The sequence below is a fragment of the Microcaecilia unicolor genome, chromosome 2, assembly GCF_901765095.1.
Source record: "Microcaecilia unicolor chromosome 2, aMicUni1.1, whole genome shotgun sequence".
In the NCBI taxonomy this organism is placed as follows: Eukaryota; Metazoa; Chordata; class Amphibia; order Gymnophiona; family Siphonopidae; genus Microcaecilia; species Microcaecilia unicolor.
This window is the reverse complement of record NC_044032.1, coordinates 130,146,944-130,162,108: the sequence shown is the minus strand read 5'-3', so window position 1 is coordinate 130,162,108 and position 15,165 is coordinate 130,146,944. Positions and strand designations below refer to the sequence as shown.

At 44.0% G+C, this 15,165-nt stretch overlaps 1 protein-coding gene across 1 annotated transcript in view; it reads left to right on the top strand.

Moving 5' to 3' along the window:
- The first annotated feature begins 12,293 nt into the window (after positions 1–12,293).
- The window catches only part of LOC115463101 (baculoviral IAP repeat-containing protein 1-like), a 93,365-nt gene continuing 90,493 nt past the window's right edge, over positions 12,294–15,165 (top strand). The window contains exon 1 of the mRNA XM_030193313.1: positions 12,294–12,370. The gene's annotated coding sequence lies outside the window, so the exon portion shown is untranslated. The remainder of the gene's footprint in view (positions 12,371–15,165) is intronic.

Here is a 15,165-nt window from a genome sequence, read left to right as displayed (position 1 = left end):
AGTGGTTAGAGCACTGGTCATGAAATCCAGAGGTGGCCAGTTCAAATCCCACTGCTGCTCCTTGTGATCTTGGGCAAGTCACGTAACCCTCCATTGCCTCCGGTACAAACTTAGATTGTGAGCCCTCCTGGGACAAAGAAATATCCAGAGTACCTGAATGTAACTCACCTTGAGCTACTACTGAAAATGGTGTGAGCACAATCTAAATAAATAAATAAACTAGCAGCTTTCTAAAATAACTTTGCACATGTATGTGATCTAGATCTGTAAAAGGCATTACTTACTTCTAGATGCTTCTAAAGTTAATAAGATAAGCTATTTGGTTAATTTTAACTTAATCTCTCCCCCTCTCCCCCCAAATATTGGCCCCATAATTTTTTCCTCACATTATTGCAGTGGTCAGGATTTATCCTGCAACTCCACTTGATACTATACGCTTCTCCTTAGCCTTGTCTACCATCATCTGCTATGTACGTCTGTATAGTGGGGACAGCTTCACATGAGAGGTAATGGTAAAATGTAAATAGCCAAGAAATATTAGAGTGCTGATAGACAAAACACATTTCTTACATGGATTCATATTCAAACTCCAGCAGATGACTTCAGATAATGGATTTGGTCAAGGAAAGCCAGCTCCAAGCACCTTCTTAATAATGAAATGTTTAATTCCACAGTTCCCTGAACCTCTCAAGTTCAGAGCTTTCCAAACTGTGGGTCAAGACTCCAAATAGGGTCACGACCTGGGTGGGCTCTCCATAGGAGCACCATTGTTCTGCACCACCAGGGGGGTGTCACAACCTTAATTGGCCACAATTATCAGGGCACAGCCACAAAACGATTGATGAGTATTCCTCTAGGTGCTATACCTTATGGCCCAGAAGACCTTCTTAAGCAGTATTAGTCTTAATTGAGAAACTGGAATTCAGAATATAGGAAAAGTGAAGGCAGGAAGAAGAAAAAAATAAAGATCCTTTTAATATTTACAGATAAGACATTATATACTCGCTATAGGGGCACAGAGGAAACTTGGAAAAGACTGGGACCCCTCTGAGGAAGTATAGTAAAATTATGTCTTACCTGATAATTTTCTTTCCTTTAATCATACAATCATAACTGACTTTCATGAAAGTATTATATAACCTTTGGATGCATGACTAGGGACACAAATATACACTTATTTATTCAATATCACAATTCCTCATGTATAGCCACAAAACAATCTTTTACGGTGGATAGTGTTCACAATGAGCTCCTTTTATTATCGACCGGATCGAGGTAAGAGTTTTCAGTTTAAGCACAGTATAATTCATCACAAGAAGAAAATATAAGAAAACCAATGGACTACATTAGGGGCTTATAACCCATTTAGTTATGTTTAAACAAAAGAGATCTACATGAAACAAAATTTTTATTTTGACTTATAAAACCACTTGCCCCTGAAACATGTTCAAAACAGAATAAATCCATTTGTGTATCTAATATGTAAACTTCTACAAAACAGATGAAAGATATGACTCCATGTGACACAGTGAATTTTACTTCAATTTAATTTCAATATATTCCATCTTTATAACACCAGGAGGGGCATAATTGAACGAAAACGCCTATCTCCATGGGCGTTTATCTCCGAGAACGGGTCAGTGAAGGGGCGGACCGAACCGTATGTTCGAAAAAAATAGACGCCCATGTTTTATTCAACAATGTGTGAGCTGGGCGTTTTTGTTTTTCAGCGATAATAGAAAATGAAAGCGCCCAGCTCAAAAACGAATAAATCCAAGACATTTATTCGTGGGAGGGGCCAGGATTCGTAGTGCACTGGTCCCCCTCACATGCCAGGACATCAACCGGGCACCCTAGGGGGCACTTTTACAAAAACAAAAAAAAAGGTCAAAGAGCTCCCAGGTGCATAGCACCCTTCCCTTGTGTGTTGAGCCCCCCAAATCCCCCTCAAAACCCACTGCCCACAAGTCTACACCATTACTATAGCCCTAAGGGGTGAAGGGGGGCACCTACATGTGGGTACAGTGGGTTTGGGGGGGTTGGACGACTAATAAGCATTAAGCAGCACAATTGTAACAGGTAGGGGGGGATGGGCCTGGGTCCACCTGCCTGAAGTCCACTGCACCCCCTAACAACTCCTCCAGTGACCTGCATACTGCTGCCAGGGAGCTGGGTATGACATTTGAGGGTGAAAATAAAAATGTGTGAAACATCATTTTTTTGTGGTGGGAGGGGGTTAGGTACCACTGGGGGAGTCAGGGGAGGTCATCCCCGATTCCCTCCAGTGGTCATCTGGTCATTTAGGGCACTTTTTGGGGCCTTATTCGTGAAAAAACAGGGTCCAGGAAAAGTGTCCTAAATTCTAGCTAAAAACACATACTTTCTTCCCATTATCGCTGAAATGCGCCCATCTTTGTTCGGCAGATAACCACGCCCCAGTTCCGCCTTCGCCACACCTCTGACACGCCCCCATAAACTTTGTCCGCATCCGCGACGGAGTGCAGTTGAAAACGCCCAAAAATCGGCTTTCGATTATACCGCTTTATTCGTTTTTGTGAGATAAACGTCCATCTCCCGATTTAGGTCGGAACTTGGGCGTTTTTCTCGTTCGATTATAAGCTGGCAGGCTTCCCAAGGTAGATTACAATAACGGTTAAGATGAACCCATCAGGAAACAGGATATCCTCACTGAAATTTGGCCATCTGTATTGTATAGAACAGTGTAGAAAAATAAGAACAAAATACAGTTTATAAGTGCTGGTTCTACAAGCTACAATAATTTTTGAAGCTGTTTTAGTGATATTCAATTTTTATTTCATGATATTTATATCTAGATATGGGAAACTTTCAAGTAAATTAAAAAATTGTCAAATAAGTTTAAAAAAATCCTCTGTCATCCACCTTTAAAGGCACTGTCTATCCAAATGGAACAGCGTTAGACTTTTTACAGATGGACCAGGCATAGGCAGTCGCTTATTTCTAATATTTTGTTATTGTTTTCAATGGTATCTGGTATTTTTTGAGTGCACTAAAATAGCAGTAAGCTCTGCCTACTGGCTTCAGCTCATATAATGGACTAGACAGGATCACCCCCATCTCCTGTTTTCTTCAACCTCCTTGGTTTCTACTACTAGCCGCCATCTTGGATGGAGTTACATGGCGGGCACCAGCCTCTCATGTAAAAAAAAAAAAAAAAAATCCCATTACTGCCCTCACAGCCTTGGAGGACTATATGCAGCTTAACTTTTTTCACATAGGAAAGAAAATAGGCATTTGTAAATCCAGACTCGCCATTTTTTTCTTTTAAAAGGATACATTTTGTTTATTCTCAGTTGGATCGAGTTAAGCCTGTCTGCTTTTAAGAACCATAGGAAGAACTAGCGTGCTGTACAGTGCCTCCTCACACAGTTCTGTTTTCAAGAGATCAGCAGCCCATTCGGCTGCAGTCAGAAAAATGCTTTTATAAAGGGGGTGCTTTGCATTACAGATAAGCAAACTTACAGTGACCTCCCTGCTTTTTCAAGAAATTGTAACACCTGTTTTTGCTTTTTAAGATCACAATGTACTTCTTGGTTTGATTGCCTCTGTTCTGTGCAACAACAAACAAGGGAAAGGGGATGGAATTTGATATATTGTCTTTCTGTGGTTACAATCAAAGCGGTTTACATATTATACACAGGTAATTTTTTCCTCCCCTCCCAGAAGTGTTAGGCCACTGTCCACAGAGGAATGCAATGTATGGTTAATTGTACGCCCCCTATTCAATCCCCTTATATGGCTCTCCCCACCCTACAGTGCTAGTGTTGAAACGTGCACCGCCCTATGAAGTCATGTATAAAAAATCCTAAATATTCAAAAAAAGGGGATCTGTTCAGCAAATATAGCATACCTTGTTTGGGGACAAACCGATGTGAAAAATAAAAATACAATACTGGTTCTGTATTGAATGGTTGCTTGTCAGAAGCTAAAACAATCCTCAACGAGTGAAATGCACTGAAAGAATAAATAAATGAATAACAATACACTGTCCTATATTTATTGAGACACCAAAATAATAAAAAAAGAACAGATCCCCTTTTTTTAATATTCATGCATGTCACACATTCCTCTCATTTTTTTTATCTGTATTTGGAGATTGCGTATTAAGTTTTTATATAGGATAATTTATTGTTAAAGTGTATTCCTATACTCAGCCATTATTCTTAGACTTGTTACTTCACTAAATGGATGGTGCAGTCAATAAGCCCCTTGTAGTTTTATCTTTGGTGTTTTTATAAGTTGATTTTATATGTAGTCTTTATTTTATCACTCATGTATTATATTTAATTATTTAGTTGGTTTCATTTATTTATTTTCTTATGTTTCATTTTTAGAAGTATTTACCCCTGAAGCAGGTGCATGTTGCGCCAAAATTAGCTGTGTTGGGTTCTCCCTTCTTTTCAACCGTTGAACACAATAAAGAATCATATGGTCCCAATTTTTATTGATTGACTCCACTTCCTTCATTTGGATTTTGGTTTGCTCCATTCATGGAGGTTTTCTTCCTTCTTCCTGTTGCTTTAATAGCAGCTGTAGTAGAGATATTCCTGAATACTCTGAAAGGTAATATACCGTTATCACAGGATCAAATCGACATCCTGAAAAGACAAAGGCATGAAATAAAGCATCCCGGGGACACAAAGATACCTCTTAAAGCAAAGAAGAAACTAGTGATGCAGTCTGGGGGTTTTATCAGACCTTTGCTGAAAAGATGTACTTGGTCCCTAGTCACCACACCAACTCGATCATTTAAGAGGTCCTACGGGAACCCATGAAAATATTCGAACGGATGCCATTCAAAGACTCAATGAAGAAATGAGTGGTATTCTCCAAAGTACTGGACTAAATGACTATGAAAAGGCCAAACATTATTCTTCCGTGTTACAGCGACACCTGTTGTTTGCCAGACAGGGCAAAAGAGAAAGAGAAAAAATAAACCTGTATCTCCACGAATAAAGTCCTAAGCAGACGGAGGCATCGCTAAATAAGGATGGCCCACCTGACCCTGAGGAAGTGTTAAAAGGAACTGGTGCACATTAAAGGAGAAATGCCAAAGTGTTGCTTAATAAGCTATCCAGGAACAAGGATTTTAAAAGTCTTTTTAAAATTATTGGGGGTGCTAAGCCTAGTGGAAATAACCCCTCCCTGGATACAGACAAGGAATTTTCTCAATATTGAGGGTGTTCAAGCACCCACAGTGTCGGCTCCTATAAGACAGACAGACAGACCATCCCTCAATACCAGGTATTATTGCTTGTGGCACAATGTGTCTAAAAAGTATTTGTGTATAGATATATATTTCATGTATGACTGAGGGCAGAAGACAACGGATGGAAATTAATTGAGGTCAGAAGACAATGGATGGAAATGAATGAGCATATCTACAAATGGATTTTGAAGAGGAAAAGGAAGAGATTTGTAAGTAGAAAGAACATGAGAAAATAAGAATAGCCATACTGGATCAGACAAATGGTACATCTAGCACAGTATCCTGCTTTCGGCAGTGGCCAGTATCTGCCAGAAACCCAATTACTAGCACCATTCCATGCTACCAATCCCAGGGAAAGCAGTGGACTGTGGACTTTTCCTCCAGGAGCTTGTCCAAACCTTTTTTAAACCCAGATACGGTAACCGCTGTTACCTCGTCCTCTGACGAGTTCCAGAGCTTAACTATTCTTTGAGTAAAAAATAATTCCTCCTATCTGTTTTATGTTTAAATCATTTTTTATTGAAACTGCAATTACACTAAAAACATGTACAACATACACAATTTTCTGTTTGTTGATCCCAGCTTGCTATGTTACAATCAATGTTTATAACATCTATCCAAAACAGTTACATGTCCCATATGATTTGCTTTTCCTTTATTTTCTAGATTCCTTCCCCACCTTTCCCTCCCGCTTCCCTAACCCCCATGCTCATTCCTAAGTGTTCTTCACCCCCCTATGTCCCTCCCCCTCCCCCCTTCCTGTATGTGTCTCTTGTACCTGTGCTCATCCATTATCCTCCAATCCTCAGGGCAGCCCGTTGAGCACTTGACTACGCACTCGGGGCGATATCTTGTTTATGTATTTCCCCCAGATGCTGAGAAACTGTGTCCTTCTCTTTGGTGTCCAGCGTGCCCCTCTAGCCTCCCAAAGCATCAGTTGATGTAGTTTGTTTCTCCAATACCAATGAGAGGGAGGCACGTCCACCACCCAGTGGTTGAGAATGCACTTTTTCCCCACTATGCATGCCTTCCTCAGAAACAGCCGCTCCCCTTGGGTCCCAACCCCCCACTGCCCAGGGATACCCAATATCATTTTCGCAAAGGTGAGAGCAATTGGGTACCCCAGCACCTCTCCCATGTATCTGCCCAATTTCCCCCAGAAGGCTTTGAGAGCTCTACACTGCCATAGGCAATGCACCAGTGTTGCACTGTTCTGTTTACATTTCGGGCAGCTGTCTGAAGACACTACTTTAGCATGGAAAGCCCTTCTAGGGGAAAAGTACGCTCTGTGTAAAATTCTAAACTGACACTCTTGCAGTTCTGCACTATAAACCACCTTCGGTATACCCATCAGTGCTTGCTTTATATGATGCTCAGAAATTTGTTGTTGCACTTCCGCACTCCACCTCGTTGCCACCTCTGATACCTGCTTTTCTGGTTGCCCTTTCTCTAATTCTTTGCGGAACCAGGTGACTGAAACCTGCCCCAATGCATCCCCTTCCATAAATTCCCTGAGTTGTCTCCCAAAGCTAAGGGACAACCCCTCCTTCCCCAGGCTATGCACATAATGTGCTAATTGTTGATAGGCAAAGAGCACCGCCAATCCCCCCGAACATCTTTGTTGGAAGTCAGCCAATGTAATTAAGGTTCCATCCTCTTGAAGAAAACTCTCTAGTAGCTCTACACCCTGTTCCTGCAATCTACGAAACACAGCATTTTCCCTGCCTGGGGTGAAATCATCATTCCCAGCCAGTGAAAGGAATACACTGGAACCCGGGTCCTGTCCCCACCTTTGCAGTAGCTCCCGCCACACCTTCCTCAATGGCCCCAGCTACATGCTTACTCTAAGTCTAACAGGTAACTGCCCTAGCCGTTTAACATGGAGTAAATTGTTCCTCCTATCTGTTTTAAAAGTATTTCCACACAATTTGGAGTGTCCTCTGGCTTTTGTACTTTTTGAATGAGTGAAAAAATTGATTCACCTCCACCTGCTCCACAACACTCAGGATTTTATAGACCTCAATCATATCCCCCCTCAGCTGTCTCTTTTCCAAGCTGAAAAGCTCTAGCCTTTCCTGACATGAGAGCAGTTCCATCCTATCATTCTGGTCGCTCTTCTTTGAACCTTTTCTAATTCCACTCTATCTTTTTTGAGATGTGGCTACCAGAATTGACACACAATACCCAAGGTGAGGTCTTACCATGGAGTGATACAGAGGCATTCTAATATTTTTGGTCTTATTTTGCATACCTCTCCTAATAATTCTGTTATGATTCTGTTAGAATTCTGCTAGTCAGACAGGGGAATGCTTGGAACTGCTCCTGATTGGTCCGTCAAAGGCTGAGCTGATGCCAATCTGATCTACTTAAGCTCACCTGTCCCTACAACCTCTGCTTTGGCGTTACTTCAATTCTGCTGAAGCTTGACCTTTGCTCTGTCTGAGCTATTAGCTCTGTGCTTGCGTGAAGTTTTTACTTCTTTTCTTGCTTGCAATTTCTGTTGCTCTGTCTCTGTCTGCAGGCTGCTGCCTGCGTGTCTAATTACCTCTCTCACTACACCTGGGTTTCTCTGTTTGGCTGTGGTGCTGTGTGGTGAGTTCCTACCTCTCCAGTTTGTTTTGCTTCCCCTTCCTTCGGAGTTCCCTTTGTGCCGTGTTTGTTTTCTGCTTGGCAGGTCCTGCCCTTGTAGCAGACTCGGGACCCGTGGGGGGTTGTTTGCTCTTTCATTGTACTCCCGATTAACCCGTTGTCTGAAGTGTTCCCTGCCTCTGGTTGCTGTGTGTATGCTGAGCTTGGTTTAACTCTTTGTCTGCAGAGCTTCTCTGCTTCTGGCAGTTGTCTGTTTACTGCAGTCTTCCCTTTGTGACTGTTTCAGTCCTTTCTTTGCTGTACTACCTCCTGTATTACAGAGCACTGTCCCTTTCTGTGCTGGGTGTGTGTGTTAGGCTCCGCACTCCAATTTGCAGACTTTTCCCTCCCCTGTCTGCTGAGGGTCTCTGCCTACAGTATCTTATATTACAGTCCCTCACCTTCTTTGTGTGTGGTAGGCTACAGCTTGACGTTTCTGTGTATACTTCCCTTTCTCCTTGATTACCAGCACCGAGGGTGTTGCTGGTGTTCCGGTCCCCGTGAGGGACCCCTGGTTTAGTCTCTTTCTCCCCTCCCTAAGTATGAGTCGGTTCCAGTTAGGCCGTGAGGCCCACATGCTTGAATTCTGAGTGAATCGGTTCCTGATAGGCCGTGAGGCCCGCCTGATTGCCCTATGTTCCCTTTTCTGGAGGTGCAAGTTGGTTGCTGCGACAGCTGCGTGTGTGTACAGGGCTTGGTAGCTGGGGTAGTGTGTAGTGCCTGCTCGGCCCACCCTCAGCCTTGGTCTAACCCCTATACTAGGCCTCGACCGGGGCCCAAGGGCTCACAACCAGACTAAAAAATTCCTAGCACCCTGTTTGCTTTTTTGGTTGCCGCTACACACTGGGCAGAAGATTTCAACATTTTGTCTACAACGACACCTAAATATTGCTGACTCCTAAAGTAGACCCTAGTATCAGATAACTATGATTCATTCTTTCCAATGTGCATAACTTGCATTTGTCTACATTAAATTTTACCTGCCATTTGGATACCCAGTCTTCTAGTTTCCTAAGGTCTTCCTGCAATTTTTCACAATTCACATGCATTTTGAAAACTTTGAATAGCTTTGTGTACATCATCTCACTCGTCATACCAATTTCCAGTCCATTTATATGTGAAATAGCAGCAGTCCCAGTACAGATTCCTGCAGCACTCCACTATTCACCGTCCTCCATTGAGAAAAGTGGCCATTTAACTCTACCCTCTGTTTTCTGTCCAATAACAATTCTTTTAATTCACAGAAGGCCATTGCCTCCTATCACATGACTCTTTAATTTTCTCAGGAGTCTCGCATGATGTACTTTGTCAAAAGCGTTCTCAAAATCTAGATACACTACATCAACCAGCTCACCTTTATTGATATGGTTATTCACGCCTTCAAAGAAATGAAGCAAGACCTCCCTTGGCTGAATTCATGCTGACTCTGTCCCATTAAACTTTGTTTGTCTGCGTGTTCTGTAATTTTATTCTTTATAATAGTTTCCACTATTTTGCCTGGCCCTGAAGTCAGGCTTACCTGCTGTAATTTCCCAGATCACCCCACAATCATTTTTAAAAATCAGCATCACATTGCCACCCTCCAGTCTTCAGGTACTACGGACGATTTTAATGACAGATTACAGAGCACTAGCAACAGATCAGCAATTTCATGTTTGAGTTCTTTCAGTACCCTGGGGTGTATACCATCCAGTCCACTCTTTAACTTGTCAGTTTGGCTCTGTACGTCTTCCAAGTTCACCGAGATTTCTTTCAGTTCCTCTGCTTCATCACCCCTGAAAACCATTTCCAGTACAGATAGATTTTACTTCTTCTTTTGTAAGAAGTACGCAGCCAGTACCGTGGCAGCAAGGCCATAGCAGAGAGATTGAGCAAAGAATTCAATCTCCCCACTATGGCCTTGCTGCCACGGTTGTGGCCGTGCTCCTGTGTCCAGACTCACCTTTTTCCAGTGATCTGGCTCTATGGCCTCTCTGGACTGCCTTGTCCCTGCATTGATGCATCTGCTGCCTGTTGTGCCTGCAATCCAAGCCTCACTCTGGTGTTCCTGCAATCTAAGCCTCATTCCAGTCTAGTCAAGCCTCATTCTAAGCTGTGACATCATTAGTAAAGTCTTTTATAAGCACCTTGGAACTCTCATGCCTTTGCCTTTGCAAGAGGTCTCTTTACCTTGTCTTTGTGTTCCCTGTTTAGATCCAAGCCCTGGCTTTGTTCCTGTGAGTCCTGTCCTTGAAGGTCTGTTCTGTGTTTCTCTGAGTCTTGTACTTGAATGCTTTGTTTCTGTGTGACTTGCTTTTGAATCTTGTTCCTGAAAGCCTGGCTCTAGAGCCACACCCTGCTCTTGCTGTCTGTTACAGTTTGACAGTACTCTTGGCTCCTGCTTTCAGTCTAGCCCTGCTCTGAACTGTTGCTACAGTTAAACCCTGTTTCTACTTTCTGCTAAAGCCTAGCTCTGTTCCTGCTTTCTGCTAAAGCTAAGGCTGCCAAGCCAAGTCTGCTCCTGAATCCTGTTCCAGCTGCCAAGCCAAGTCCATTCCTGAATCCTGTTCCTGCCTTGTTTATAGTCTTGCTTCTGTTTGTTCTTGTTGCCTCGCTCCTGCCCTGCTTTGCCTGTCTTGTTGTGCCTTGACTTGTTGCATTCAGTCTCGTCCTGTCCGGATCCAGTCCTTGCCTTGTCCTGGTCTTGCCCTTTTCTGGACCCAGTTTTAATCTAGTTCCATGTCTTGCCTTATTCTGCCTTGCCTTGTATTGTCTGGGTCCCAGTCTTAATCCAGTTCCGAGTCTGCCTGTCCGGGTTCGAGTTCTGCCCCTTTGCCTTGTTTTCCTTGTCTTGCCTGGATCCGGTTCTTGTCTTGTCCATTGTGCCTTGTTACCTTTGTCCTGCCTTGTTGAGTCTCCTGGTTTATTCTAGTCCTGTCTTGCCTGTTCTTGATTTTGTCTTCAGTCCAGTCTGTTCTGAATCCTGCTTGTGCCAGGCCAGGTGACTTGTCTGCCAAAGCTCCAGCTTTGGTCCAAGGGCTCACCTTACCTGAATCCATGATACTTGCCCTCTCTGAGTGCTCCTTTTGCTCCTTCCTGATCTAATAGTCCCACAGATGCTTCCTGCTTCTGATATACCTGAAAAAAAGTATTACTATGCATTTTTGTCTCCACAGCAAGTTCTCTTCATATTCTCTTTTAGCCTTCCTTTTTAACCATTTTGTCAGTTGTCCTTTTGAAAATTAAAAGCTGCTATAGTAGATTTCTTTGGTGACTTCACTCCAGATATCAGCTCAAATTTGATCATGTTTTGATCACTGTTTCCCTGCAGATCCAACACCGTTACCTCTTGTGCTGTGCCCCGCATTCCAGTAAGGATTTGATCCAAAATCGATCCTCCTCTTGTTGGTTCCTCCAAGCAGTGGCGTAGCCAGACCTCGGTGGAAGGGGGGTCCAGAGCCCAAAGTGTGTGTGTGTGTGTGTGGGGGGGGGGCATATTTTAGCCCACCTCCCCCACCCACCGCCCCTCCCCCGCAACTTCCGACCCCCCCCTGCTGTTGCCACCGCCGCAAGGTACCTTTGCTGGGGGGAGGGGGTCCCCAATCCCCTCCAGCCGAAGTCTTCTTCAGCGCCGGTCTCTGGCAGATCTGTGCTTTCTTGAGTCCTGACATCCTGCACGTTCAAGTGAAACTGATGTTGCCCAGTTTGCCAGCTTTCCTAGTTTCTGTAAACATATGTTTATCTGTTTGTTCTGTCATGGTGGACGGTAGTACAGTCCTACCCGTATACCCCTTCCCTTCACAACTGGAGTTTTTATCCATTGTTTCCATGCTTTAACAGACAGGTGCAGAATCACAAGGAAAGGAACCAGACATAGAATCACAATTATTTTTATTATCAGACACAATTTTACAAAAAAAAAGTCTTCCTGGGTATGCTTTATTGAATCGCCTTTTTAACAAAACAAGGCAGTGCCCATAATCAAAATCATAGAAAAGAAAAAGAACTATAAATGGTCATATAGGAAAGAAGACGGAAAAGACAAAACAAAACGAAAAAAAAATATATGGGCGAATGTCAAACTCAGGACTAAGACTAACGAAATCAATAAGCATATGTAAGCAAGTAAATGAAGAGTTTAAACTTGCTCACTCCGGAACTGCTGCTGCTGAGGGTTATGAGGGTCCCGGCCCGGGTGAGTAAAGAGAAGTAGGTCAAGCTGTAGAGCTATGGCAGAGAGACGGGACTGTCTGCAGGAAACAAACCCAGCGGCGCTCGCAGTTGCATTCCGCTCATCTGCGCTGGGTGGGTGCTGCTGTGGGGCAGGCCAAGGAGTCTATTAAACCTCTTTGGGTCGGGCCTGCATTGGCGCATGCGCGAGAAGCTGTAGTAGGATGCAGTAGCCGCCCACTTGCACGGGTATTTTCAATCTTACTTCCTTCTATCGGCTAACAGCTGCGCCTGCGACAAGTCGCAGAAAGTGGCAACAAGACAAGTGTGCAAATGAAGATCCTGGTAAGGTAACCGGGAAAGATGGAATGCAGATGCAGTGTTATTCTGGCACGTGAAGCTGTACACACAGGGAGCCAGATACGCGGCTGAACTAGTGCAATGTTATAAAGCAACTTTTATTGTGTGAATGGGGTGTGCGAGCTGCGAGGAACAGAGGATTGATTTTAAACTTGTGAGCACTTTGCTTTTAAATGATTATATTTAAGGCTGCTTTATTTGAATTGTGGCACAGGTGGGTCACACGTTGCGGGCATGAGGGAGCGGTGACACGGATGAGTCAGAGACTCGGAGTGTCATTCTGTCAGTGGGAGACCAGCTGTTGATTGCTGAGAGGGGTAAACTTTAGCTACAAAAACAGCTTTAAAATAGCTGGGGAAGGTGTATTTGAGAGAAAAAGAATGTTGTGTGTTTTAAACGGAGTTGTGACTGTGTGGCCTCCCCCACCCCTTTTGCTTTGATCACTGTGGAAAGGCTGTGGAGCTTTTTACATAGTAACATAGTAGATGACGGCTGAAAAAGACCTGCACGGTCCATCCAGTCTGCCCAAGAAGATAAATTCATATGTGCTACTTTTTTTATTTGTACTGTCCTCTTCAGTGCACAGACCGTATAAGTCTGCCCAGCACTATCCCCGCCGCCCAACCACCAGCCCCGGCACAGACTGTATAAGTCTGCCCAGGACCAGTCCCGCCTACCAACCACCAGCCCCAGCACAGACCGTATATGTCTGCCCACACTAGCCCCGCCTCCCAACTACCAGTTCTGTAAGTAATACAGAGCCTTGATTTATCCTAGTTAAGGCTAGAATTAGTTATTTCTGGGCAAGATTTGATTATTAATGTAATGGCGCTTTCTGGGTTTGGGGTCTGACCTGGCTGGAGCCTGCCTAGGGCAGTCTCCGTTGGACCCTTTGCTGCTTGGCGCTCTGTGCTTTCACCTGAGGAAAAAAGTGTTAGTAGGTGAGATTACCCTCTTCTCTCCCCCCCCCCCCAAGAAAAATCCAAAAAAAATGAGAACTGCTGTGAAAAAGGGCTGGCTAATACATTAAACAGGTTTTATTTAACTATTTACAGGGATCTGCACTCTCTGTCTATATATATATATATATATATATATATATATATATATTCAGCTATTATACACAAACATCAATAGTTTTGACATTTATTTATTATTAGGATTTATTTACCACCTTTTTGAAGGAATTCACTCAAGGCGGTGTACAGTAAGAATAAATCAATCATGAGCAATAACAATTACAGCAGTAAAATATTCAAATAATAAAAAGTATGGCACAGTATACTACTTACAATGTAATAGAACATTTTAATTGACAGTGCAGGGTGTAAGCAAAGATGGAACACATAGAAGCATATTTTCAAAGCACTTAGCCTTCCAAAGTTCCATAGGTTTCTATGGAACTTTGGAAGGCTAAGTGCTTTGAAAATATGCCTCATAGACAGTTAAGAGAGAATATGAATCAGAAAATAAGGTAACTAATTTAAAGAAAGTTGCACATGAGGTCAAAGAGATGGTTAACATATAGATAGGTAAGAGAGTAAAAGGAGTTAGAAAATAAGGTGACTAATTTAAAGAGAGGTGCTGTCATGACTCCTACCTTGGCGCAGGCGGTTTCCTTGGGCGGCACGGTGCTGCATGGCGGGTTTCCTTGGGCAGCGCTGCCATTTAAAAATTTTTCCAGTGCTCCCACGTTGCGCTTCTCTTCGTGTCCACGGGGCGCTTGATTTGACCCCCGGATGCTCCGTCCCGCCTCCCTGTCCTGCTGGGATTGGGTGTCCCCGCGGCCAGTTTCCTTGGCTCCTCCTCTCTTGTTGTCTCCTAGCCTATTGGCTGCCTCCTTTCCTATTGCTCTCCTGCTCGCTCCTATCGGGCAGCCTGTTATTCCCTCATCCTCCTCCCTGCCCTATGGCTGCTCTCTCTCTCGGCTGGCTCCTGCCAGACGCCAGCACTATAACAGCTGATCTTCCTTTCTCTCTTGTTACTTCGGCTTCTACTTCAGTAGTTCCTGTTTCTTGCGCGTCGGTGTGTTCCTCTCTGCTTGCCTGTTTTCCTGATCTCTATCTGGACCTGGATTCTCCTCTGCCTGCTGCCTGTCTAATGACCTCAGTGTGTTTCTGGATTCTCCTCTGCCTGCCTGACGGACCCTATCTCAGACCTGGACTGCGCTTCTGCTGGTACCTACTGGGTCTAGACCCAGACCATTCTAGGGTCTACCCCCTCTCTGCTCGACATCTTTTCTGCTTGGCCCCTGTTCACGTAAGTCTTGCCGGCCGGCCGCACCTAGAGGCTCAACCTCTGGGGAACGGCGGTCAACATAGGTGAAGCCTCAGGGTTGCCTGACTGCCAAGCCAGAACCAGGGTGAAGCCTCAGGGTTGCCCGACTACCGAGCCAGAACCAGGGTCCTCCTCCATCTCCGGACACGTTTGCATTCTACTTGGCACAAGGACCCATTAGCCTGACAGGTGCACATGAGGTTAGAGAGATGGTTAAATATTATCTCAGGGTAGGAGTGGATAAACATGTGCAGCCTATGTGTGTGTGAGTGAGACTTACAATTTAGTTAACTTCTTCCATTAAAGGCCCTGGTTGAAGAGCCAAGTTTTCACCTGCTTCCTGAAGTAGAGATAGTCTTGTGTTAAGTGGAGCTTTTAAGGGAGTGCTTTCCAGAGTGTGGGGGGCTACTCTGGAGAAGCTTGCTTGCAGGTATCACATCATGTAATGTCTTTTGGAGAGGGTGTGGTTAGTGATAGTCCTTGAGAGGACCTTAGTGTCCTTG